Below are 27,099 nucleotides of genomic sequence, written 5' to 3' on the forward strand. Positions count from 1 at the left end.
AACCTTCTCAATCTAAACCTACTCTTTGTTAATCTTGATATTAGGGGCTTAATTCTCGCTCCCTCGTTATAAAGAACAATCAGATTTGTCTGTTATCTTGGCTCACTCGTTCGTTCTAACTCTGGCTCCTGTTTCTGGTGAAAACAAATAGGGCACATACCTGAAAATTTGTTATTGAATCGGTAGTAGAAATATAATTCGGTGGCCAGGTGTCATGAAAAGAAATATTTTGGAAATAAGTGTAACAGTTTTAAATATAACAGGCACAACCAAGAAACCAGTCAAATAAGGACATAAGGGTTAGGGCTTTGGCTGGGTCGTAGACAATGCAAACGTCTGGTACATTTGTAAGACGGGTCCTGGATAGATAGAGGTCTGCCAAGCAAGAAAAAAGGTTTTTTAAAACGCAAAAAACACCTAGGAGCGATTTTTGTGCATATTTGCACTTAGTATCTGAGAATGGCCCGGAATTTGTGAGTGGTCATCAATGACACCTTATATCCTTAAGTCACCTCAAACAAAAGCAAAATTACACGAAAAAAGACCTCTACTCATACGATTGAATACATTTGAACACGAATTAAGGCCACCTTCGGTAGTTAAAAAGTTTGAACACTTCTTTCTTTCAGTCATAAAACTCATCTAGAACTACTACTCTACTGAACAAATTCAAAACTTCAACAAAAAAGCGATTTAAGGACAGCTTGAGGTGGAGGAAGCAACATCTCAAACACAGCAACAAGATAAGAGCACTGATGTGCGATACAGCACAGCCATGATATCTAATGAGCAGCAAAAACTAAATTTTTAGATTTTTTGGTGTTCACGGCAAAAAAAAAACATCAGACAATATGAGATATCAAACAAATATCGAGCTGATTTTGAAAAGAGAGGAATGAAGGTTTTGTAGAAACAATGATAGAGTGATAAAGCTTCCTAAAACAAAACAAAAGTCTATTAGTGTTCTGATTGTTTGAAACAAGTTAGCGTTTACAGATTTGATGGCGCTATCATTGATCATGCGGATCTCTCAATCAGATGTCAGTTGATAAAATCTCCTACCTACACAAATTTTTTTCTAACATCCAGTAACTTTAAGCTAATCAACTGATATAACTAATTTGTTTATTATTTTTATGATGTCCTTATTAAATGATGGCTGATTTTCACAATTTTGCCCACTGAAGTGAACAGAATATAATCATTTAGCCTCAAAATTGTATTATTCTTTTCACAAAATTAAATCAATCGAAATATTTGGCAATTTGTCATTCATCAATTATAATTAACGGTACTTCACATTAGTATCAATTAACCGAAAACTTATGACGTACATCTTGATGGACGTCTTTCATTCATTAGAATTAAATTAGCTCAACAATTTTAACATAAAAATCATGTAAACAAAATTACTTGAAGTTTTTTTCGCACCAATAAATACTAATAAAAACACTATTTCAAAATGGTATTATTTTCGGTTTCACGATAACTCAAAATTCATCTGATGAAAATCTTTTGAAATATGTCAGAAGTCAGGACGCTATCATTGACCATAAATAATTCCAATTTTATGGTTTGCTTACAGCCCGGGCCGAGGATGCCGAAAAATATCGGGGAAAAAAGTATAAAAAGTGTAAAAAATTTTTTTTACACCGTTAGTGCCCGCCTTAATAAGGGTGGAATTACCTGTTAAAGTGTAATTTTATAGGTGTAATTTTAAGATTTAACGGTGGAAGAAGAGTGGAATAACTTATTTTTACACTCTTTATTACACCGTTAAAGAGTGGATCATACATAAATTCAACGCATTCAACGCCAATCTTACATAATTTTGCGTTTTTAGCGATGACACCTGGCTGGATTTCCTCTGGCATTTACTTCTACACAAAATCAAAAAGTGCATTATCAGTGCAACAACAGCAAGCTCCAAGGAGAATGTAAGCCAATGCATTTTGCATCCCGTTTCCTCAATTCTGCAGAACTCAAACGCACAATCAATGATCTGGCCCGGGTCGCGGCAAGAGTGTGATCAAAATTAATTTTTAAGAGTGTAAAAAGAGTGGAGTATAGAGTGTAAAGAGTTTAAAAGGAGTGTAATTTTTGCGAAATTACACTCTTACACTTTTTTCCCTGCTATTTAAGAGTGGAAAAAGCTTTACATCCTTAATCTCGCCTAATAACGGTTGACTATGGGTGGAAACCTCGGCCCGGGAGAGTTTTAAAGCGTTTTAGTTATTTACATTCATCATTTTTGATTTAGATTTTAGAGATTCCACTAATTAAAAACTAATACAGTTAAATTGAGCATGTTTATAGAGCTCGTATTAATATTTTCCGTGTAGTTCTATTATTTTGTCATAAACTTATAAATCAACGAGGAGGCTCGTTAATGTGCGTTCGCACATGATGTTTTGACCCGCGCTCATCTGCATTTATGACAAAACTGTTAACCAATTGAAAAGATAATCAAAAATAGACCTTTGGGATTTACATAACCGTAACAAAAAAAACTAAATGAAAAACATAATGCCATGCCTCATTACAGCGCTCACGAGATCTCACACCATTAATAAGACTATGCGAGAAACAAATGAGTAACAAAATAAGCAAAAAAACAGCGTCAAAAAACAATCAGAAGAAACCCTAACTACACAAATATATTTACCGTTACCAGAAAAAAGATGGGGCATTATATTTTTGAGATCAGACAACAAATTGACAAAAGGAAGCAATAATGATGCAAAATTCAAAAATCATCCAGAAATTTTTAAACCAAATATTTACAAAGGTCCTAAAAACCATTATGTTTGAACAAAAAATTTCTGGATAAATTTACAAAAAGTGTTTACAAAACCAATAAAGTCTGTATCTGGTCAAACTAAGCCATGGAAACGGACTAAAGATGATAAGAAATTAAAAACATATTAAAAACTTGCAAAAACACAAATTATGGAAAGCCCTAAAACTTTTGGCTGTTATCTAAATATTGTTTCTTATTTCAATTGTTAATTAAACTACTTCAGTTAAAATAATACTGAGAGAGTAATCATGTTCACTTGAGCCTAACTTGAAAATCATTGGGATCTGTTATTACGCGAATGAGCTTAAGGAGGAGAAAAAGGACAATATCTTGAACAATCAAAAATTTTTTATGAAAACGCATATTGTTCATCAAACAGAACATCAGTTACAACATGATATGAAAAGCCACTTTAACTTTCGAAAAAAACTTAAAGAACCGTTGGAAAACGAATGAAATCATGAACTTTAAGGCTATTTGTTGTAAACTCCATGCATTGAGTGCATTCACTTGTTCAGCACTCAGTTAAGGGCTTATGAGACTTCTCAGTTCTTTACAACTACAGAAAGAATACAAAACATGCAAAAATATCAAAATGAAAAAAAATTGAGACAAAAGTGTAGGAGCCATTAAAAAACGAACCATTCATTTCAAACTGTTGCCTTTTCAAGTGATTTCTAACAGAAATGAAATTGTTTTTTTTTTAAAATATGACGTCAAAAAGCCAACAAATATGAACAAATATATTCAAACTACGAAACATTTGAGAAAACCTATAGTATCAAAGCTATTAAAGTAAATTCAGTAGCTTTCAACGGTAATCAATAAAGAATAAGATCTAATAAGTTATTCATCGATGAGAAGGCAATGATTTTTTTCATTCCTATATCACCATTTAGTCACCACATTAAGCCGTATGGCTCTGAATACGACAAAAATACAGGCAAAAACGAGAACATCAGTAAAAAAGTGCAAGAAGACAATGTGGAAGCCAGTAAAATCATACGTTTTCTCTGGAAAACTTCCCTATGATCAATTTGGCGTCTTTTCTAAGCCAATGGGAACTGTCATTAATAGGATAATGTGATAAGATTTCGATGGCACCCAAAATGACGAAAAAATAACCAACAATTGTAAAAAAAAATATGAAAATTCGTAACATTGAAGTCACAAAGACAATAGTTAGACAATAAAACCGCAAAACATAATACTTTTGGTTGTTGTAGAAAAAAATGGGCCCCATCAAAAATGAGACTGACTTACAGTTCACAGAAACAAGTTTAAGATGGGTTAATTATCAAAAAACAATTTTTTGAAAAATTGTTTTTAAAATCCTAACAGCCGTTAGCTGTCCAGTGAAATTACTAAAAAGGTTCGCTTTCTAATCTTCAGGAATCCTATTGAATTTTTAGCTAACGAGTCTATGTCATAGGAATAAAAAGTTTCATTAAAATCTCAAAACGAAAATCAAAATTTCAAAAAAAAATTACGAAAACTCATAGTGGGAGCCATACAAAAAATGAGCGATTCAATAAAAATAGTAGTTGTTCATTGGACATCTTTTGACTGTACATCAGGTTTGTTATGAACAGAACCTGGATTTTGAAAAGTTGTTAGTCTCTAACTGACTTTACAAGAAATAAAAAAATATGAAATGGTTTTTAAACTATAAGCTTTCAAATAGAAATTGATTTTTTCTATAGTGAACTTCCCCATGAGAACAGTGGTGTCGGAACAATAAAGTGTATTGCTATTTGCAAGCCATTCATTTTAATTGCGGTTACCCCTCAAAACCAATTACCCTCAAAATTTATGTGCCATGAGTGAACTTTTATCTATTATTTTTGATCAGAGCAGAAAACAAAGAAATTTTGAAGTTTTTTGCCGAGCTAAAGTATCGCCACAAAATGAAATCAAAATTGTAGTGCATTGCAGCTTACTTTGCATAATTAATTAAACAACTTATAACTTATATAGATATTTATACCCAAAGTTTGAGTCAAACCCTTATCGAGACACTACAATTCTTTGCAAGATCTCAGTATTAAATGATTCCTGCAATGTTTCTTAGTTTTGCAGGAACATTGAAAAGAATTTTAGTATGACAGGAATCTTGCAAATTTTTCAATGTTAGTTTTGCAGGAAGCTTTCACAAGATAAAATTGTGAGATTATGCGCCCTTTTGCGATATCTTGCAGATTTCCTGCAACATCTTGCAAGGTTATCGAATCTTGACTAGAAAAATGTTGTACGTTTGTTGATCCGTGTTGCAATTCGCCTTTTAATTAACATTTATTCGTGGTACAATCCAAATCCTTGTGGTGTACCTAATTAACAAAAAAGCAAACTTGTGAATTAGCCACTCAGAAATCGCGTTCAACAATCTTAAAAACAGCAAATTTTTGGGGGTTCATTTAATGAATTTTGTAAGCTGAGAATTTATTTAAGTTATCAAAACTAACCAAAATAAAGGAAATATATAATAAGCTTAAGGTTTCAGAATGAACCTAATAAATCAAATATATGTTTATATATAGCTTCCTTAATTCAGATTCCGATGGCTTTTCTATTGTAAGCTTTATAAAAATCACACGATCAAACTGCTTAGGTATCTAGATTGGGTCTCATATTTTGTACGGCGGATTTCCCTTTTGTATGCGCTAAGCAATGGTCGAATTTCATTCAAGCAAAGATTTCAGAATTTTTCATTTTTCCCAGCGTTATCAACCTATTTTTAGCCAATTAATGAGAAACGTTGCAAATAACTCAATTTATTTTTACAATGCAACTTCGCATTTCATGACAGTCAAAAGAAGAGCACGCGACTCAAAATTTATCCGAAGAAAAACAGTTATTGTACAAAATTTCTCCACTGGTTTCTCCGGTTCAAAAATATTTTGATAAAACAACGAGAGTAAAGCTGTGTAAAAGAAAAAAGACAAAAAACTTATTCCGCAATTTATTTTTTATTGTTGTTCGAAAGTTTTCTTTTGAGTATCCTCTACCATTAAGGTTTATATCGAACTCGCATAAATAGTCAAAGCTAAAATTAACACTTTAAACACAATTAGCAATCACGGCGATTTTAGACTTTTTTGTAGGATTTCATTCGACCATTTGTCAGAACTTTGCCTTATAAGATGATATTATAGAATTATTCTTGCATGATCATACTTGAAAAAAGTTTCACTCAGAAATTTATTTACTGTAAAACCTGATAAGACATTCTGAGTACTAATGGAAACAAAGCTTCAGATGACATCAAAAAATGCTTATCTATCGAATATTCTTGTCTCAACGAAAAAGATAAATCGATTCTGAAAATGCTCTGAAAAATTAAATTTGTTTCACAGCAGCGACTTCGGCCCTTCAAAACCAAATCCTCATTAAAACATTGTAAACCAGCGTTCCGAGACCCTCATAAAACCATTTTTTGTATTTAAAACAGTTTTTTAAAACGTCTTTTAAATTTTAAAAATCATTTATTATGAATTCACGTGGAAAGCTTCTCCGTAATGTAACATAAATGAAGCCTACTGAGCTGAAATCGTCATTTCGATTTTTTTGATCGCCAAAATTCAGAATTTTGGAAGCACATGATTTCAACAAAAATTTTGTGTTTTTCATTATTTTCAACAACTGCGCTTTCATAATTTTCAAAAATTTTGGTGGAAAATCCTTTTCTGCCACCATGTTAACAATGCAAAAAAAACGCGAAAAGCAAAAATTGATCAAAATTGAAGCAACACTTTTCATTACAGTGCAGAGGTAAACCCAAATCGTCACGGGCAGATATGCCCGATGTGTGTATCTCGTGTTCGTCTTTACTATGTTAATACATTGAAAGTGGTACAATATTGCGGAAATTAGCTACTTTAGCAGAAACCGGCAAAATGGAAGGGAATATCGTCTCCCGTGTTCGCAAAAGTGTCCTAATTTTAGCCGCGGAATACAAGTACAAACTTAATAACCTTTTTTTCGCGCGAGTTGTATCACGCATCCGCTTCATTTATGTATTGATTCTTCGCACGCAATGTTGTTCGATTTCGCATAAAATCCGCAATTAAGCCTAACCTTATTAATACTTATTTAATTAAGCCTAACTTATTACTACTAGTAGTACTTTATTACTACTTTATTACTACTTATAGTACTTTATTACTACTTATTTCTACTTATTAGTACTATTTATTACTACGTATTAAAATTGGCCAATCCCACATTGATATACAAAGTCTTTGATGTGCGAGGGATTTTTCGGGAAAAAAAACAGTTTTTGTGGTAGCATGTATTTAAAGCACTTTAAAGCTTTGAAGGCTTCAAATAAATATGTATTAAAGTGCTTATTGCATGCTCGAAATGCGCGCGAATAATAGATACCTAAATTGAGCGGAAACATGCTACAAGATTTGTTACCTAATTTTCGCGCCAAATGTTCTTTTGTTTCGCAAAATCGGCGGAACCCCTTTTGCGAAAAGTAAGATACAAAGGATGTCACCTAATTTCGTTCATTGTATGTAACTAATTTTCGAGCCAATTTTACTAAGGCGGAAATTTTGGGGTATACCTCTGCATCGTAATGTTGTAAAGCCTGGTTTATTTACAATTTTCTGTTATAGAACTCATTTTTTTGTTTTACTTTTTTGTACTTTCAGAAACAGTACTTTTCAGCCAAAACCTAGAGTTTTCAATTGGGTCTCGATATGCACAGTACGTACAATAAGACGAAAAATGGCGAGTTGAAAAAAGAGAGTTCATTTTTCTAATAATAGTTTTCCCACCAAATTCAATGATAGCTGCAAGAATTTTCATTACTAACTTATAATTGTAAATTATGAATGTCAAAATTGTTGGGGATTTCATATTTTTTGGGTATCAAAATTATGTAGTATTTGCTAATTAATTTCTCAAGTAACCGATCTCTAACCTAACAAAATATTATGCAATTTTAATAATGGTGAGAGTGGAGTAGCAATGTTGCCATTATAATCAAAGGCCTGTATTATTTTTTGCAGTATATTGTCCAATTGAAATGGATTTTGCGATTTCTGCTCACTTTTTCCAGTATTTATTATTTTTCTCTGCTTAGGTTCCAAATTTTTAAATATATTTCAAATTTTTGGAGAATTTTGAAGGCGTGCCTAATATGAAAACAGAACCTCAAAAAGTTGACCAAATGTAGACACATTTTATTGCGTCTCAAAATAAACAAAAATAGGGCCCATTTTGAGAAACATCATTGAGAAAACAAAACTGATGTCGTATTTAATAGAAATCAAAAAACTTTTGAGAAATAAATTTGAGCAATTATTCTTCATATTTTTTAACATTTTCTAGAATTTTTTTCTGCTCTTTCCTTAAATTTCTGGCTGCTTTATTTTAAGATTTCGGAGTTGTTCATTAACAAACATACGTTCAAGTTTGCGCAAAGGTGTATGGATATGGTCTAAATACGCAAGGCAAGATAATAATTGCAAATGAATCGAAACTTCTGTAACCATTACTATTTTAAAGTTTCCGTGTAATTCAATTAAATTATTGTTTAGTCAGTTTTTCAGAAGCAGAAAAGAAACAAAGCACAAAATTGGAGTTGAAGCAATTGGATGCCAGTAAAAGAGATTTGAAAAAATCGTAGGTGGAACAAAAAAGCTCCAGTTTTATGGCAATTGTTTACCTTCTCTCAAAAAAGCTTTTCCGTAAAAATCTCTCATTGCTATTGAGGCGCCAAAAACAGAGAAACAATGTTGTCACACGGTAAAAAGAGTTTAGAATTTGGCATTATTTTTTGATTAGTACTCGCAAAAAGTATTTTTTAGGTCGAGAGTGGAGAAAAACGGTACCACAGATGGGAGAGTATTATAGAGTATTTGTGTTGTTGAATTGCAAGTTTGAACTATTGGTAGGTAGCTTTCTTTCATCTTCAGTATTATTTATTATTCCCACCCACTTGTAGGGCGAGGAACTATATTTTCAAATGGTGTTTTTTGTTCAGACAATATTGGCAGATCGATATATTTATCGTAGACTGTTAAGACTATTATCATTAGAAAGCCCGCCCAGAGTATAATGTGGAATTAAAAAGATTTTGTAGAATTTCGTTTTTTTTAAAAAGGTTATCGAGATTTGAATTTTGGTGAATAGGAGATGATATTCAGTTGTTTTTTGTCACAATTTCCGTATTTTCTACTAAAATTTATAAAAGTTTTTTAAAAAAAATGCTATTGTTTTTTCTATTGAAGATATAGGAAGCTTGGCGATTGGTTTTATCCGAGTCTTTTTTGTTGAAACTTTTTTCCAAATTCAGACTTTTTAAAGTCAAAAGTGGCTCCAGAAACGTTTTTTTATCCCATTTTGTTTAAATATGCTAGAAGTATAGACCTAACCTCTGCTGTCACAATTTTTGAAAACGCCAAAAAAGCTGCTTGTGTTTTTGCTTCCCACTGGAGTCTTATTGAATTAAAAATTTCAAAACTTTTTGAAAATTTACTTAATAATTATACAAACTACTTCATTTATTTTTGTACGATTGATATATTTTTTCTAGTCAATCTCTTTTGCAAACATATGGAAGATTGAATTGTTTTATATGGATGCGCAGCAAGCTCAGGGCCAGGTTTGGACTCATCTACGATTCTTACAACCAATAACTATTCGGATTACCTTTGGGCGTCGCCGGTCTTTTTCAAAATAGTTTTGAATTTTTGCTTTTTTACGTTACATGCTAACTAAAATGATTTCAAATCAAGGCCTAATTAATGACGGAGCCTATGTGAAAAAAATGAGGCCAAGTATAAGTATAATGTCTTTTCAGAGAAAAGCTCAATTTTTTTTATAGATTTGACAAATTGTTTTTGTTTTGCATTCATTTGTCATTCTTTTTGCAGCCTCATGACTTCTTTTGATTAAGTTTATCACAAAAGAAGTAATTTATACTGTTTTGACGGCTTTTGTTTAACAATTTGGTTTTGCTTTCTTACTACAAAGTTTCATAAAATTTTTGTGACTTTCACTCTTTTGCGTATATCTGAGGTTGTCATTTGTACCAAAAAAACATATTTACTGAAAATAAAAGGCATTAAAAAAAGGGGAAATCATCTTTTTAAAGATTTCACGAAATAAGTTGTAATAAATTTAACGGCTGAAAAACCGTTTTCTCAGAAGATTACAAGAATTTTTTATTTGTTGCCTCTAAATGTCTTTCTTTTTTCATCGTACGGCATATACTTGACAATCAAATGTCTTCATTGCTTCTACGGATGTTAAAATTATTGTATTGACTGACATCATTTTATAGTTAACGGATTTAAAGACTTTCGATGACTTTTCTATAGAAAATTTGTTTTTTGTACTTCTTATTTTTATTCCTATTGTCGTCAACAAATAACTTAGTATTATTATTGACAAACCTTATCAACTTTTTGCTGCTCCAAAACATGCTTTCGATGTAGGTTATATTTTGACTAATGTCTTTAGAGCTTAAAAATGTAATTTCATTATAATTTTGTGAGTTCTCAATACTTGTCATTATTTGTGGTTCTTTTGTTGTCTTTTTCAAAGACTCTTTACAGAGAAAAGGCATTCAAAACTGAAGAACAACAAAGCAAAAAAATCAAAACCATGTCAGCAGTTGAGTTTAAGAAGATTTTCAAATTCTTATTTTTTTAATGTCTTCAGCATTGTGGTTTCGATAAAATGTTTAAGAAATTTTGATTTTTGTTGTTATTTGTTATTTTTCTTGTTGTCATTTGATTCGACCTCACTAATAAAAAGCCCAACTAACTTTCTGAGCTGTTTCAAGTCAATTTCTTTGTTTTTAGTTGAAAGCTCAAGGTGTCTTTACTTTTTGTAATTGTTTTTAAATCAGTGGATATTTGAGCTTTGCGAGTTTTTTTTTCATTTTTTCTGTCAAGTTTTTATTTGGCCTCTATAACGACAGTTGGCATCCTCAATCCATTGACAGAGATCCAAATTTTAAATTGGTTTCAGTTTCAAATAAAGGTTAGTTGCCTTTGGAATAAGTCATTTTTATAAAAAAAATCTTGTTTTTGTTTATTTTCTCACTGCTGTGTTTCTTTGTCTCCTTGTCACATTATCACACTAATGAGTCTGCCCAATTGGCCCTGAAAAAGGGCGCAATTGAATATATTTAATGTTTTAATGAATTGTATATAGTTATAACGGTTGAAACACTGCTTTTTATTAAATTAAATTGATTTTGTTTCAGTGTTTTCCTTTTCTTTTTGTTGTCGCCTGACATATTACGGATAATGTCTGGTCTCAATTGTTTCTCATGAAATAGAAACTAGTTTTCTAAATAATTGAGCCCAGTTGATACGCAATCTACTGTTAACCACTTTGTAATTGGTTGTTTTAAAAACTAGAAGCGTATTTTTGAACTTTGCTATTTCTGCTGGTCTTTGGCGACCTGTTATTGGGTCTCATATCTTAACAGATGGAATACAGAATAATTTGTTTAGTTCATGTTCTATTTGAATTCGTTTTTTAGTGTTTTTTTTTTAAATATGGACATCAAGGTTTGATCGTGAGTAATAGTTGCAATTATTTGATTGTTATGTTTGTCTTGTCCAGTACTCTCATTAATGGCAGGTCTCATCGACCCCCTAACCAGCCTTAATTTTGTTGTTTGTTGAACGATGCGTGAATTTTTAAAAGTTTCCATCTCTTCGTCATCTGCTAAACAATTAAATCAAAACCTGGATAAGCTGGGTTGGAACATTATGTGCAAACGCACATTACCGAGACTACTTGTTGCATATATTATTTAAATTATCATTAAATTTTCAATTTTGTTAGAGATTTAATTTTAGTTTTAGATAGTTTTAGAGATTTAGATTTAGTTTTAATGAAGTGGTCTAATTTGAAAACCTTTATAATCTCAACTTTAACTAATTTTTGAAAGAATAGTTCAAAAATGTGCTCAATTTTTAGAAATCAGACTCTGATGGACAAAACCTGCTTTTGTTAACGTGAAATAAAATATCTGAAAAGGCAAAAAAAAATGTCAGATTTCGCTAAAACATACTTGAAACAAAGTTTTATGTTTTAGTTTTAAACTAAAATTTTCAAAAATGCTCAAAATTCTCAGTTCTGACGTACACATGAGATCTCGATAAGCGCACTTGCAAAAAAATACAGAAATTGCTTTTAAAAATGGAGAAAAAATGTTGATTACCCACGAGTTGCTTTCACCCAGATCAGTAAACCAGATGGGAACATTAGGAAAAATTTACCCGCGAATGAAAAATGTTACAGGATTAGTCTTCCTCTCGTTGAAAATGAACAAAATGGAACGGATTGAGAGTGGCAACAAGTTGACAATAAGGGGTTATGCCCCCTAAGAAACAGCGGAAGAAATTTTGCAAGAAACTAACAATAAATTTGGTACAAAACTGATCATAAATTTTGCCCCCTTACCAGGAGAATGATACTACTTGCTATGTCCCAGTTTAACTTCTCTTTTTTATGGTGATAAAATTAGCAATAAAATTCAGGTAACGCTCTTTAGATTACCAATGCAGAGTTGTATAGCTAATCAAAATTCATCAGTAAAAATGATTCAATAAATTTGGTTTTTAAAGTAAGATTGTTATCAATTCAGCTGGTCAAACTATAGATAAAATAACATTTATCTTGATTTTGAATCTGTTTTTAATAGAACCATTCTTCGCCATAACCCGGTCAGAAATTTAAACTTGCAGTTGCAAAGTTGCAACAAAAATTGGAATTAAAATGAGAGGTCGAAAATACTCTATATCAAATATAACCTTGCGAAAACATTCTTTCATGTCCTGGCAAAATAATCGCGGTGTTCTGATCCGGATTTACAGTCCAAACAGCTTCAAAGACTACAATATTCACGCAAGGAGAACTCCCGTTGACACAAAACCTTTCAAAGTTGATTTATGAATTTGTCGAAAAGGGGAGGTATAATTAACTTGTGATAAAGACAAGTTGTTGTAAACAATGGCTAAAGACATTCTTGTGCCAGAGTTTATCCAAAGCTAATCTCCGACTTTAGAGAAGAAATCAATGATTGACAAGATATCTGGTCTTACTCAAACGCAGAATTAAGTTTTGATTCCGTATCGGAAGAGGGGTTGTGTTCCAAATTCAACCTACGGTCAATTAGATCAAATATTTCAATCACAAGTGTCGTCAGTTGAACAACAGTGGACCCTATAATTAGGGGCGAAATTTAGAACGAATTTGGAAGCTACTTGAGAGCCAGAATGTTGTCACCATTGAAATACTTTTGGTTAAGATTCAGAAGGTCCCTGGTTGAGGTCCCAGAGCATCATGACCCCTGATCAGAAATTTCCAAGGCCAAATTGGTTTCTTACCAGACATTGTTAAGATCATTGTTCAGATTTTTTTGCGCTTTTGAGGGTTTCCGTGTCCCGATCCAATCAGTGCTTTTGAACATTGTCTGATAGGAGGTTGCTTTGTTTTGTGACCTCAAACTGAGGTGAGATCAAAATACACAGCCATCTATTTGCCTTTTGATTAAATAGACAGAATGAAAACGGCCAATTGACTAAATAATGTCAGGACCTTGCCGATAAAATATAACAAAAGAACGCGAATCTAATGAGATTAGAACCTAGTAACACAGAAAAAAAGCAGATTGATCAAATAACGCAATTTTGAAAGATACAATTAATTGTTGTGTGTCTCATTTTAATATGCAAACTCGGTATCAAAGATAGCAATTTATACTTTGACAAAAATTGGGTAATTTTTGGCAAGAAATTGGGCATTTTTTTTTACAAGAGTTGGGTATTATTTGCCAAAAACTTTTTTTGGTTTCAGGTTTCAGAATCCTAAACTTTAAAAAATACAAATTTGTCTTTTCACGATTTTCAGAGTATGTCCATTGAATTCTGCGTCAAGAATTACGCTATAAAGATGTACTGTAACACACATTTCCCAAAAATAGTTTGAGGTTTCAGGTGTTAGAAGCTGAAACTTCGGAAAACCAAAAAGTGTAACTTCGTAGGGTTAAAAAATCAACAACAAATGCTTTGTTTGAAAACAACATTTGACAGTTGATATAGCATACCATTCTCGAAGAAATTATTTTGTAGTTTGCGGTTTGAGGACTAATGTTTCAGAAGACCTTATCCAGACTAGAACTGTTTAAAGCGCTTTATAGGAAGAGTGATGTTACATGAACCTGGATATTTTCGCCTAGACATCATCAGCCTGAATTCGCTGAATTTGTTTTTTTTTCAGAGGCCTTAGAGAGTCTTAAAGCAAGAACTATTTTACTTAATTTTGTGCAGATGTAGATAAATTTAGCTGCTTTGCTCTTATGTGGTTCTTGAAACTATTACTACTCAAAAAATTGGCTTACCATAAAAACTCAAAACTAAAAACTCTGTAAACATTACTTTCTCAGTAATCAATATCATTAAATAAAAATGAAAATTGTAAATAGGTTCGTTTACATCTCGTTAGAACGTTAATGAGACCCTGTTGGCATTGAGAATCAACAACAATACAAAATAAAGAAGAAAAACGAGTGAAAATTACAAAAAAGTTAAAATTTTTATTAAAACCACTCATTGTCAAATTTTAAAAAAATCATTAGTTGACCATTGACATGTTCAGTCAACATCATCTATATCCCATCCAACCACGTGTATCGCCTTTAGTTTTCTTTGCCAGAAGATTAGTTGAGAAAAAGAAAACCGAAGTTAAATTATTCTAATTATTACAAGGCTCTTGAATCGGAAAATTTAATACTGATACCTAAATCTTTCATTCAAAAATCTTGGGTGCGACCGATGACAGCCTGTTTATGGCTTGACAGCTACAAAAACACGGAAATTTTGAATAAGTAATAAAGAAATAGTAACATAATTGAGCAAAAGTTGACCAAAGATGGCTATAAATGTGATAAAAGCTGCAGTGTATAATCAAATGCTTCGTAAATTTAAAACCCGCTGTTTCCTCGAAAAAAGTTTTAACTTTTTTTCCTGGAATTTTTTGCGCAACGCCAGACGGTCTTTCTATTGGAACTACTCACAACGCTCAACGATCAATATATCGATCAGTCAGAATCGAGTCAACAAAAACCCAGTTGAGCATATAGTCTCTCCCCACAACTATAAGGGGGGATGGAAAAATGAGCAGGAATAGTGTAATAACGCCGAAAAACAAAAAATGGGAAAAAATGGTTTTACTTCAATGGAAACAATGTTCTTCAATGGTTTTTTTTATTTAGAAATTTCACAAAATTATCGATGAATATTTTTCCAAAACCTTAGCTCAAATGAATATTTGGGCTTGATGATGTTTGGACTAACTTTAATTCACTGACTGAAAATATCATATTAAAAAAATTTTCAAAGAAAACTACCGAAGAAAGAGCGAATCGTTCGAGGTAACCAGAGTTGATTAAAATTTTCTGGAATTAGGCATTAAAAGGTGCTCAAAAATAATGCATGTTAGAGTTATCTGTTAAAATTTAATTTTAGAAGAAAGAAAGAAAGATAATACACAAAAACAGAAAAAGACTTAATGTAAAATTAAATTTTTTAAAATAAAATCATCAAAACTGGATATGTTGAGTATTTTGAGTTACTGAAACTATCAGAAAAATAAACACGCTCCAACCGGAAGATAATTTAATAGAGGGTAACTCGAAGAAGTCATTTTGGCCAACCTGCTTTCGTTCTGGCACTTCTGTCGATCGGCACGTTTGCTTGATGATCTGGCTGATCAAGGTTTTAAATTATCTCCACCGAAAACTTTCGTTTTTCAGAGAATAGCCAGTGAGCACGTAGCCAGTGACGCAGATGAATATCTAATGGCATCTTTAACGATAATATCGAACTTTCGCCTCCGCAATATATTAAAATCCCCCAGTTTATTTAAAAGAAAAGCAAGAGCGAAATAAACCCGATTTTATAATATTAACGGAAACATGGCTGAAAAATGACGAAATTTTCAAACTTGATGGTTATAATTTCAATGGCAGAGAACGTAAACGGAAAAAAGGTGGTGGTATAGGAGTTTTTTCTAAAACTAATATCAAAATTGTTGTTCAAAAAGTAGCTTCAAATATTGAATTAATCTGTTTAAAAATACTGGAACTTGACTTACAGATAATTGTTGTGTATAATCCACCAAATAAAAATAAAAATGAGTTTTTAGTAGAACTTGAAGATGAATTGGATGTTATTATGAATACAGGAGGTAGGTTTGTTTTCTGTGGTGACCTAAATATAGATATTTTGAAAAACAGTGTTTGTTCAAAAAAGTACCAAAATTTACTAAAATTCTATAGTTTAAATTTGAAGAATAAGGAGAATCCAACTAGAATAACTGGACAATCATCAACTTTAATTGATCATATAGCGTCTAATATGCAAGCGGAGGTAACTTATGATGATGAACCTATTTCGGATCACAAAATAGTAATTAGCACTTTTCCTGAAATTAGTCAAGAGAATGTGAAATTGCAACATTCTAGTGTTATAAAAATCAGACCGATAAAAATGTTGGAGAGACCGAAACATAGGAATAATTTATTAACATGGCTGCAACTTAATCTGAAATATCTTTTTGAAAATAGATTTCCTAATATTGATGAAAATGGAACAAGTTTAACGGTTTGCTTTCAAAGAGCCAAGATTTGTTTTGTCCCCTAAAAAAGATCAAAAAAAGAAAATCACCGGATTTCATACCGAGTAAAAATTTGAAGAAAGAGATGGAAAAGCGAAATAAACTAAGAAGTACTTATTTTCTGAATAAAACTGAAGAAAACAAAAAAGCATATACATTGCAACGGAATAAGGTTAATAGGCTTGTAAACGATGAAAAAAAGAACTCAACAGCTGAAAAAGTAAAGAAGGGACTGAACATCTATAAAATTTACAGATCTACTATAGGGAAAAAAGATAGTGTTATATATCCCACAGATGCACAGAATAAAGTTGCAACCATGAATCAATTTTTTGCTAGCATAGGGGGCTCTCTCTCTCTCTTTCGTTGCCAAGGAACAGTAAAAACTTTTTTCCAGAAAGAAATGTAAACTCGGTAGTTTTTCCACCAGTCACCGAGTCTGAAGTGCAGAAGTATATTGATAACATGAAAAACCAAACATCTTGTGGTTTTGATGAAATAAGTAATCGTTTTCTAAAAATAGTTTCGCATGTAATTGTTCCATATTTGGTAACCTTGATAAATGAGAGCTTTATTTTGGGAATTTTTCCTTCTTGTTTAAAAACAGCAAAAGTTATACCAAATTTTAAAGAAGGTGATAAAAATGATTTTGGAAATTATAGGCCGAAATCATTATTGTCAGCGTTGAGCAAGATTATTGAGAGAGCCATCCATGCTAGAATTGTTAACTTCTTTGACAAAAATAACTTGTGGTACTCAATGCAATATGGTTTCAGGAGCAAAAGAGGAACAGTAGATGCAATAATAGAGCTTCTAGAACAAATAAGTAATGAAAAAACACACTGTGAAGCAATTTTAGTGGATTTAACAAAAGCAGTTGATACAGTTAAAATATCTCTGCTTGTTGAAAAACTTGAAAGATATGGCATAAGGGGTATATGTTTGAAATTGTTACAATCGTATCTAGATTCAAGAAAACAATATTTACAAATTTTTGATGCTATCTATGAAACGATTCCAATTTTGCATGGAGTACCTCAAAGATCAGTTTTAGGCCCTTTGCTATTCATAATTTATATAAATGGTCTACCCGAAGTTTTAAACGCTAGCCATACTTATTTATTTGCCGATGATACAGCATTGATAAAAAAGGGAAACAAAACGCATACTGACTTTCAAGATGACATTGGAAATATTGAAAATTGGACAAAAAATAACTATTTGGTTATTAATCCTAAAAAATCTAAGTATCTTTGTTTTTCGACAAATAAGGTGGCTAACAAAACTGTGAATATATATTGCAAGACTATAAAAAATGAAAAGTTTGCTAAATATTTAGGAGTTCTTATAGATGACAAGTTTAGTTTTTTAGAACATGTGTCCTATGTATGTAAAAAAATATCAATACAAGGAGGGTTAATCAGACAAATGAAAGACATTCTTATAAGAGTTCATATTTTACTTTTTATAATGCGTACATCAAATTAAGAATACAGTATGCTATATTGGCTTATGGCAATTGTAAATTTACTCAAACTGATGATATTGTAAAAATTCAAAAACGAATTGTTCGAACCATTTTTTTGGTGAAAAAATTTGATTCTGTCAGCAAAATTATGATTCAAAATAAAATATATACAGCTCATGAGTTATATGTATACGAATTATTAAAAACAATTGTCAAAAACAAGACTAAGATCTGTCCAGGAACGTGTACTTCAAAGTTGCTAGAAGATGATATTCAAAATACATACCAAACTAGGTACAAAACTAAAGGTCTGCTCTCTGAAAGTTCATGTCCGAATAAAAGTTTTAGTGTTCTTAAATCTAGAATTCGTAAATTATATAATATCTTAATCAAAAATGATCTATTGCCAGAAAACTTACATAATTTCACCAAAAATGAATTAAATCAGTTTTACCATAGGTTTAGGGACAACTATATATTAGGAAACTTCGGGTTGATCAAGTATATCTTCAAATAATTTTGATGCTTCTCTTTTTGATAAATTTCATACATTTGAGTTCTCAGGGTATGCAGCTGTCGGTCTTTCTGACAGTTAAACAGATTTTATCTGTTATGCACTATCCTTTATGGTAATTTTACATATTTATATGATTTGTAAAATACGTTCCATATGAATTAAATTATTATTATTATTATTATTATTATGTTTTTGAAGCCCCCTAACCTCTAAGCAAAAATGAGATATTGTAATACTGGTGTAGGGCTGTCCCCTCGAAAATAGCCCAGTAATTACGTTAATTGGGGACACAGTTCCGGTAATTGGTGAAACAAGAATTGGTTTTACAATATTTGCAATCATTGAATGCTAATTGTATCTCCTTGAATCGATGAAGGAGCTTATCGAGGGAGGAGTCGAATAAATGGCGACGGGTCATGAGTCCAGAAGAACACGAGACAATTTCTGCTTTACAATAAACTCTATTTAACATGCATAGGTTACGTGATTCTACTTGAAGTTGCTGAGAATTTTGGGTATGGCTCGAGATGATACGCAAGAACTCCGAAATGACTCCTGTGGAGTCACGTAACCTTGCTTAATACACGCACGTGCACGTTTTAAAATGCCGACAATCTGTAGTGGCAGAAGTCAAAACGACAGACGTTCCTATATACATAGCCAGAGGTTGACTTCCAGAAACTTGCGCAATTTTAAAACGTGCAATTTGCGTGTTCTAAGCAAGGTTTTGAGAATCTGTAGAAATCGCTTCAAAATTCTGGTTTAAATTCTCGATATAATATCTCCGTATAATGTCTGGTTTGAGATTCCCGTGGGCTCTTAAGTAGCAATCTTGTCAACTCGAACAATGGCAGAACCACAGACGCATTCTTCTGTTATTATACCGAGGAACCGGCAAAAGCACAAGAATACGCATTCTTCTGCTATATGCAAGTGAAATTCAGCTGACTGTCATCCGAAAATCAACATCATTCAAGTTCCGTATGCAAATACTGCACAGGTCAACCTCAAACTTCGACGCAAGCTAGTAATAGCACAACATCGCCTACTGGGAGGCATCAAGGCTGTTAGTCCTCTGACTTCTGGAAAACATGACCCTCGACTTGAGTGAAAACCTTCAAATTGATTTACACTGAAGTTTTACATTGGATAACAGCCTTGTTCCTGATCAGCAGAAACAAAGCAGGATTCTGGTTCATAGATAGAGTGGCCACAATCCTTGCAGCAAATGAAGGTGCTGAAAATGCGGAAAGCGCCATGATCTGCGCGTTCACGATGCCCCACTAGATCATTCTGCAAACCAAAGGAAGCAATGATGGATTCACCGCAAATAACCATTGCCAGACGCCTTGATCAATAGATATCAGGAGACATAAATGAGTTCTTCACCCGAGCAAAGCTCTTGCAAGAGCGAATCTTAAGAAGCAAGTTGAAACGTGACCTCAACGAAAATAAGGATTTCGATAAACAAACGACTTTTGGTAAGATCTCAAACGCAATTAGATGCCTCAGCGAAGAATCAACAAGAAGATTCCCCTCCATGAACGACAAAGTAATATTCAACGGATTATCCAAAAACCGTACTCTAAATTGTGGAGAAATATCCAAAAAGTTTACCCCTAAAAACCGAATGTTGATACTCTACGACCAATCTAATTCACTGCCATACTAAGGGTAAATGGAAGTGCTATTTGCACAGCTGCAACGAAAATGCGTGGAATCCATGGACTCTCAGGCTTTCATGCTCAGGAACTGCAACAGCTTCTTACCTTGTTCAAAGCACCCTCCAGCGACCTATACAAAATCTTCACGAAACTAATTCACGGGATTGCCACTGGAAAGCTCTCTTTCCTTGCTTCTATGACGATTGCCTACTAGTCGCCTTAGACAAATGCCCTGGCATTGGAACCATAAGTATCGGTGCAGTTACAAGAAAAATTTTAGGACAAAGCATCATAAAAAATGTGTCAAACAAGATCTCACACGACTTGGCGGAGATCTTCAGTTATACATCGTCCAAAATTGTGGCATTGAACAGGCCATTTACTCCCTAAGTGGCGCAAATGAGACACTAAAAAACGCTTTTGCCCTTAGCAGAATACAAAAACTCTACCCGTTGTTAAATTTTGCACATATGAATTTGTATCGGAGACCATGAAACCTTTAAATAGACAACTTCGCCCATAAACATTAAAGAGGCGCTGCTGACGGAACCCAGTATAATTATGTTAATGTACGAGATACCGAAATTGTCTCTCGTCATGCAAATTCATTACCCAAATTTTACCGAAAAATGGTATACAGATGATGGAAATGCAGCCAGCTCAATCAATTCCCTGAAACACATCATTGATAAACTCAGCCCCGTAGGACCAGATTTCGGGCAGAATGTTATAAAGTGCTCCTTCATTACAAAGGAAGCACATAGACAAAGTTAGTAGTGTTTTTCTCTTGAACAGAGTCAAAGATACGAAGTTGTAGTAGTTCCTTCACAAGATGTAATTCTGTCACAAACAAGGGAATGCAAGAAACACTCCAACAAAAGCTGACTTGTGTACGCCAAACTCGCAGACCATAACCACCAATATAAAAAATATCGCGACCATTTTTCGCCGTCGGTTAGCGAAGCCGTTTCAGCATCCTTCTTCAGAGTGATAAAATCTATGATCACAAAGGATCTGTCAAGGTTACTATCTCTCTTGGAGAAAAAAAGGATGAGGCAACTAACACGATTGTTTACTCAGTACTATACAACCCGAAAAGTAGATCAAGTAACAAAAACCAGGAAATCGCCGTTCGAAGGAAAATTTGTGGAACTGGAGGCAAAAGATCTAAACACAGAAAAAAGAACCTGTCGCTGGTTAAATGATCTGTCTCTGAAGAGATACAACTTCGACGTACAAAATCTGAACTGACCACCAAAATCTGCTGAAATCATCCAGAAATATGGATGTGAAACCACCTAAGTTCCCTGTTCCTGTGCATGTGGAGAGATGTTCTTATTTGCATATGCTCTACATTGCTCAACGGATGGATACTTTCACCTTAGAGACAACAATTTTTGCAATTCTGTCGTACAGATTTACAATCTGTAGGAATGAGTTGTTTCGTGGCACCAATTAGCTTTTTCTACAGCGGCTAATTAGGGGTGATTTGGCGGAGCGAGTTAACGCTATTATTTGTTGCTTTAGAATTAACTATTCGAGTTACAGAATTTAAGTCGATTTGGCGAAGCGAAATCGCTTTCAATTATTTGTAGAGTATTTCGCTCAGCGAAAGATACCAAACTTTTGATACGTCTGAATTAAGACTTTGGCGAATCGGATTCTAGTTAAAGAGAGAGTCAACTATTTTGAATTACGAAATTGAGGAGAATGAAATTAGACAAAATTAACAAAACTGATTAACAATTTTTTCATAAGATTACATTACTAAAAGCGGCAACTTACAATCAAGAGACAATGTGAACAGACAAAAGATCATGCACAGGATGTAAACAAATTTACAAGTATGGAATCATAAGATTCGATCTTCAAAACTAGAACTAAATGAATGAACAAAATAAAGGTAGATGAAATGAACTAAATTAAATTAAACTTAAAATGAACCAATTTAGCTACACCAAACAATAACCCCAAACTAAAAATGTACTATTGTACCACATTTCCCCCTTGACGAAAATAAATAACATGTTATTCATCAGAAAATTAATAGTCATATGTACTTGTTTAAATAATTAATACTGTAATGTTTTAATCAGAGTTTCGAACGCAACAGTTTTACTCAAATGCACTTTAATCACTCTCATTTTCGTAATATCTCTCCGCTTCGCCAACTGTCATGGACGACGCTGGTTCTTTGTAATTGGGGGAGACGTAGAATTGAGTAGGGTATGAGGTTGTTGGAGAGCATGGGCCTACTGTAAAGTTAGATTCCTCTTGATTAGACTGTGCTGCAGCAGTTTGTATGGCCGAGATTATTGATTTATTTTCAATTTGTTGTTTCTTGATGTTTTGTCGTCTTCTTTTTTTCCCAATTACTACAGCACTTGAGGTTGTGGGAGGGCAAGTTTGAACTGAAGTCACAGATTCATCCGATTCTGTGGTCGATATTGTGGAGCGTTTTCTTTTTGAGGGAAGTAATGCTACTGATGCTTTTGTAGCTGCTTTTCTCTTTGGCCTGCTCGGTGGCTCCGCGATGACAATGCTTGTGGTAGGTAATTCCATTGGCACCGCGAGATCGTTACTCGATTCGGTGGGTTGATTTGGCGGCGCTGTTGACAGTTGTCTTTTGGGATTTGTTGGCATTCTTACTCGGAGGGCACGTGTAACATTGGAGAGAATTAACGACACTGTACTGACGTCATCTGCCACTTTCCTATGTTTCATTCGTTTCCCTCCTTCTAACTTTTTCCTGGATTCCTTTGCGTGATGGTTTATGAGTTCCTCAGTTGTTTTGCCCGTGGGAAGTTTTGGACGTCGGTTAGCGTATACCTGCAATTCTGTGTAACGTTCCGCCTTCGTCCCAAACTTTGCTAGATTTGAGTTCCTGATTGTCACATCTCTCTTGCCCGGTTCTTTATTCACTGAAGTATGTTCATTTTTTTTAATTACTGACGATCCTGGTGCTAGGACGTCATATAAGCCATCGAGACTTTTCTTTGATCTTTTGGTGCGCGGTCTCTTTTTAGCCAATTTTACCTCCAGTGATGTTTCTGTTCTGGGTATAGATTGGCCGACATCTGGATGAGAAATCAATCTCGATTCCTTGTTTGGGTCCTCCTTTTGTCGTTTCATCGCCTCTTTGCCCAGTTTGTTCTTGTTCACCTCTATTTCAATGTCGCTACGCTCATCATTGTTCCAGTTTTCGTCTTTGATGAGCTGGTCCCATCTGACAGTCTCCAAATCAATTTTGACACAGGGGTTGCATTATGCAGTTTTGGTAGCTATGTCCCTGTGCATATATGGCCACCACGCGTGTGTTGCCATATCAGTCATTCCCCATGTGCCAGGATGAGTTGCGTGGATGGCGTCTACATAGGCATCTTTGATTGCATGGGGAAGAGCAATCCTGTCATCTATGCAGACACACCCGTTCTTTACATGCAAGTCTTTCCAGAAGGAATGGATGTAAGGGGATATTTGTCTACATCTATCTTCGTTGTCCGTCAGAATGCAGTCGCGAATCTCCTTCAAAATCGCGTCCTTGGTTGTCAGGTTGGCCATTAGGGAGCTGGAGAAGATCTTGGAGAGCGTGAAGTTGAAAGAGTCCAGGTAAAGATCGTCTACTGACGACGAAGTGGCTGTTGTATTGGTTGTGGGTGTTATTGGAGTCACGGGTGCTGCTTGGGCTGTTGAAGGTCCCTCTTCTGCAAAACGTACTCCCGATGGAGTCGATTGTTTAACTGTCATCAGCGTTTCATCATCGGAAGTTGATGGGGACATCATGTAGACGTTCTTGAATTTTGTTGCAATTCGTTGAAAGTTGTTTAAATTAGAGAGTGACTGTTCAGTGGGTCGGTTTAAGGCAAAAAGCGAGTGAGGAATGTTAGTTGTCTCGATTTTGGGGATGGAATTTAAATTATTGATTGTTAATTCGCTAATTAAGTCGTCAATTTGCGTGCTTGTAGAATGTTCTGGATTTCGCGGTGCGAATTCACTGCATAAGTTATAAGTGGAATTTGGATTATATACGACGCATTTTGTAGATGGATTTCGCGCTGCGAAATCGACGTAATTTTCGGCATTTAATAAGAAGCGTTTCGCACTACGTTTAATTACATCCATTTTAGCTACAATAAATTGCTCGTCATATGCAGATATATTAACAGCTTGTTGATGCGGTTCGCGAGAGATATAATCCACTAATCCCATTTTTGTGCCCGGAAGGTGATCAATCGAGAAGTCAAATGGTAGTAAACAATCTACCCAACGTGTCAGTCTACTATTATATGATTTGTTAGATCTATTTTCTCTCATAATTGAGAGAAGTGCTCTATGATCAGTTATCACAGTAAAAGGTTTGCCGTATAAATAATACTTAAAATGTTCCACGGACCAAACAACACACAGAAGTTCTATTTCGTTTATACTATATCTGTCTTCAACAGAGTTCAAAAATCGTGACGCAAATGCTACTGTATGCCACCCATTAGGTGTTCGTTGTTCCAATGCACATCCCAATCCTATACGTGAGGCGTCACATTTAATTCGTGTTTCTAATTCCGGGTTGAAATGTTTATTTTCAGTGGTTTCCGTAATTTGTTTTTTATTAGAGAAAACTGTTTATCGTGCTCTTCCGTCCAAAGAATTTTTGAGTTTTTCTTAAGCAATGGTCGCAGGGGGTAACACAATTGTGACAAATTTGGGATAAATTTTCCTAAATGGTGTACTGAACCCATAACAGATCGAAGTTTTTTAAGATTAGTAGGTGCCGATAATTTTCCAATTGCATCCGTTTTACTTGAAAGTGGGGTTACACCTGATTGTGTAATGTTATGACCGAGCCATTCAACCGTTTCTTTCGCGAAATGACATTTTGCAAGATTTGTGCGTAAGCTTTCTAGATCTAGTTTTTTTAGGCATTTTCGTACCAAATCTAGATGTTTTTCGATTCCACCTCTGCTAACGATCAAAATATCATCTAAGAAACAGAAAGTATTTTCCAAACCGGCAAGGGTACAATCAATAGCTTTTTGGAATTCAGCTGGCATACCCGTTAAACCGTAAAATCCAGTTTTAAATCGATATGTGCCGGTCATATCTCCGCTAACATTGTTAAAGTTACAATGGCGAGCCGTATCACTGTGTAACTTTAGTTGACTATTAGCGTATTGCAAATCAAGAGTCGTGAAATAAGCAGTCTCCTGCGGCGCCGTTGACAGTGTTTGCGAAATTGTTTGAATTAGCGAATCTATATTGGGCATTTGATACTTGTTTTTATGAATAGCTTTATTTAGGACTTTTGAATCAAGTGCTATTTTGATTGATTTGTCCTTTTTTACCGTAATGACAATCGGAGATATGAAAAATTGATCAGAACAGTTGTTTAACTTTTCGATATGTCCTTCATTTAACAGTTCTTTTCTAATTCAATTTTCAATTTCGGTTGAAGATGTATGGGCACTTTTCGTCCTTTTTGATGTATTACTCGATAATTTTTGTGGAATTTTGAAATGACCGTGTGATTTTTTGATTTTCCAATTCGAGATATCAAATCAAGAAACTCCTTTGCCAGTGATTTCTTTATTGCACAAGGTTGATCTATATTGTTAACCTCTGTTTGCGGACAAGGCTTCTGAGAAATTGTGATGCCTAACTGATCAAAAAGATCTCGTCCTAATATTGGTCGAAACCCATCAGCTACAACTGTTATTTTTGCTTTCTGAATGCTCCAATCATTAAATTTTACCGGCGTTTTCAAAGTGCCGAGGGGTTGAACGATATCGTTCGAAAATGACTTCAATTCGAATGGTTTTTTTCTCCGACCATTGTGATTGAGCACAGTTGAGCATTATTTCTCTTGCAAGTGACATATTAATAATGGTACAACCACTACCGGAGTCGAGAAGTAAATCACAGTTTGTGTTTCCAATCGTTAATGACAAATTTTTTAGTGCTAAATTTGGTGAATTCATATTTTCAACTGTTGCAACGTAATTATCATCCGAAGAATCATAGTCTGAGTTGATTTGCTCATTAAAATTGATGTAATTGACGTTCTGACTTTCCTGACTAGAATTTTGATTAGATGTTTCAGCTGTTTCTACAGTGTTAATGCGATTGGTTTGTTGAGTGTTTCTTGTATTATTAAGTCTTCGACGACATACCTTAGCAAAATGGTTTTGCAAACCACAGTGGTTACATTTCTTACCCATTGCGGGGCAAACCTGACGATGTGTTGGTGTCCAGATTTGACCACAACCACGACATTGTCCAACAGATGCGCGGTTGGTGACTGCTCTGCTTGATAGATTTCCACGTACACCCGCGCCGCGAAATCGATTGAATTGTTGTATTGCATTCACTGTACTGCCAGTTGCTCCGTTATTAGAGGAAATTCTTTGCTGATTCTGATTACCCATTTCCATGTTGACTGCAATGATGGGTGCCCTCTCTGGTTCAACTGTATCCCGTAGGAGCTCTCGCTGAATGTCATCATCCAACTTGTTAGTGATGAAAATGTCCCTGATGATTGCTTCTTCACGGTTTTCAAAGTCGCAACTTTCAGCCAATTCTTCCAAGATGCTGTAGAATTGCTCTACAGTTTCGCCCTTCTTCTGCTTCCGAGAGAAGAAGACATATCGATCAAATGTGATGTTTCTTGGGCGGATAAATGCAACCTCCATCATTTCCCAGAGTTTGAGGGTAGTCAAATCGTAAATATTATCGTGCGGAAATTTTTGTGTTAGTAATCGTCTTCCTTCAGTACCAATACTTAGGTACAACAGAGATACGCAATATTGGTCACACAAACTCCATGGACGTTCCCCGCATAGTATTCCCGCTTCTGTTATCTTTTGACATTTTAGATCCCATTGCAACTTCAACTGGTTGTTTATTATTCGACGCTCTCTCTCTGCTTCCTCGGTTGTGACTTCAATCGGCATCTCGTACTTCGGTTCCGCTGGCAGACGAATTGTCGATGGTTTGGGTTGTAGCAATG

The 27,099-nt window shown here is 34.2% G+C and overlaps 1 protein-coding gene across 2 annotated transcripts in view; it reads right to left on the minus strand.

Moving 5' to 3' along the window:
- LOC142336011 (uncharacterized) overlaps positions 1-12,252 on the minus strand; it is a 117,133-nt gene extending 104,881 nt beyond the window's left edge. Inside the window, exon 1 of one of the 2 annotated variants that reach the window (XM_075384471.1) lies at positions 12,236-12,252. The gene's annotated coding sequence lies outside the window, so the exon portion shown is untranslated. Of the gene's footprint in view, positions 1-160; positions 322-12,235 lie in introns of those variants that run through there. The other variant, XM_075384463.1, reaches the window with a different exon arrangement.
- Between the last annotated feature and the right edge of the window lie 14,847 nt (positions 12,253-27,099).

The sequence above is a fragment of the Convolutriloba macropyga genome, chromosome 3 (genome assembly GCF_964194025.1).
Source record: "Convolutriloba macropyga chromosome 3, txConMacr16.3, whole genome shotgun sequence".
Classification (NCBI taxonomy): Eukaryota; Metazoa; Xenacoelomorpha; order Acoela; family Convolutidae; genus Convolutriloba; species Convolutriloba macropyga.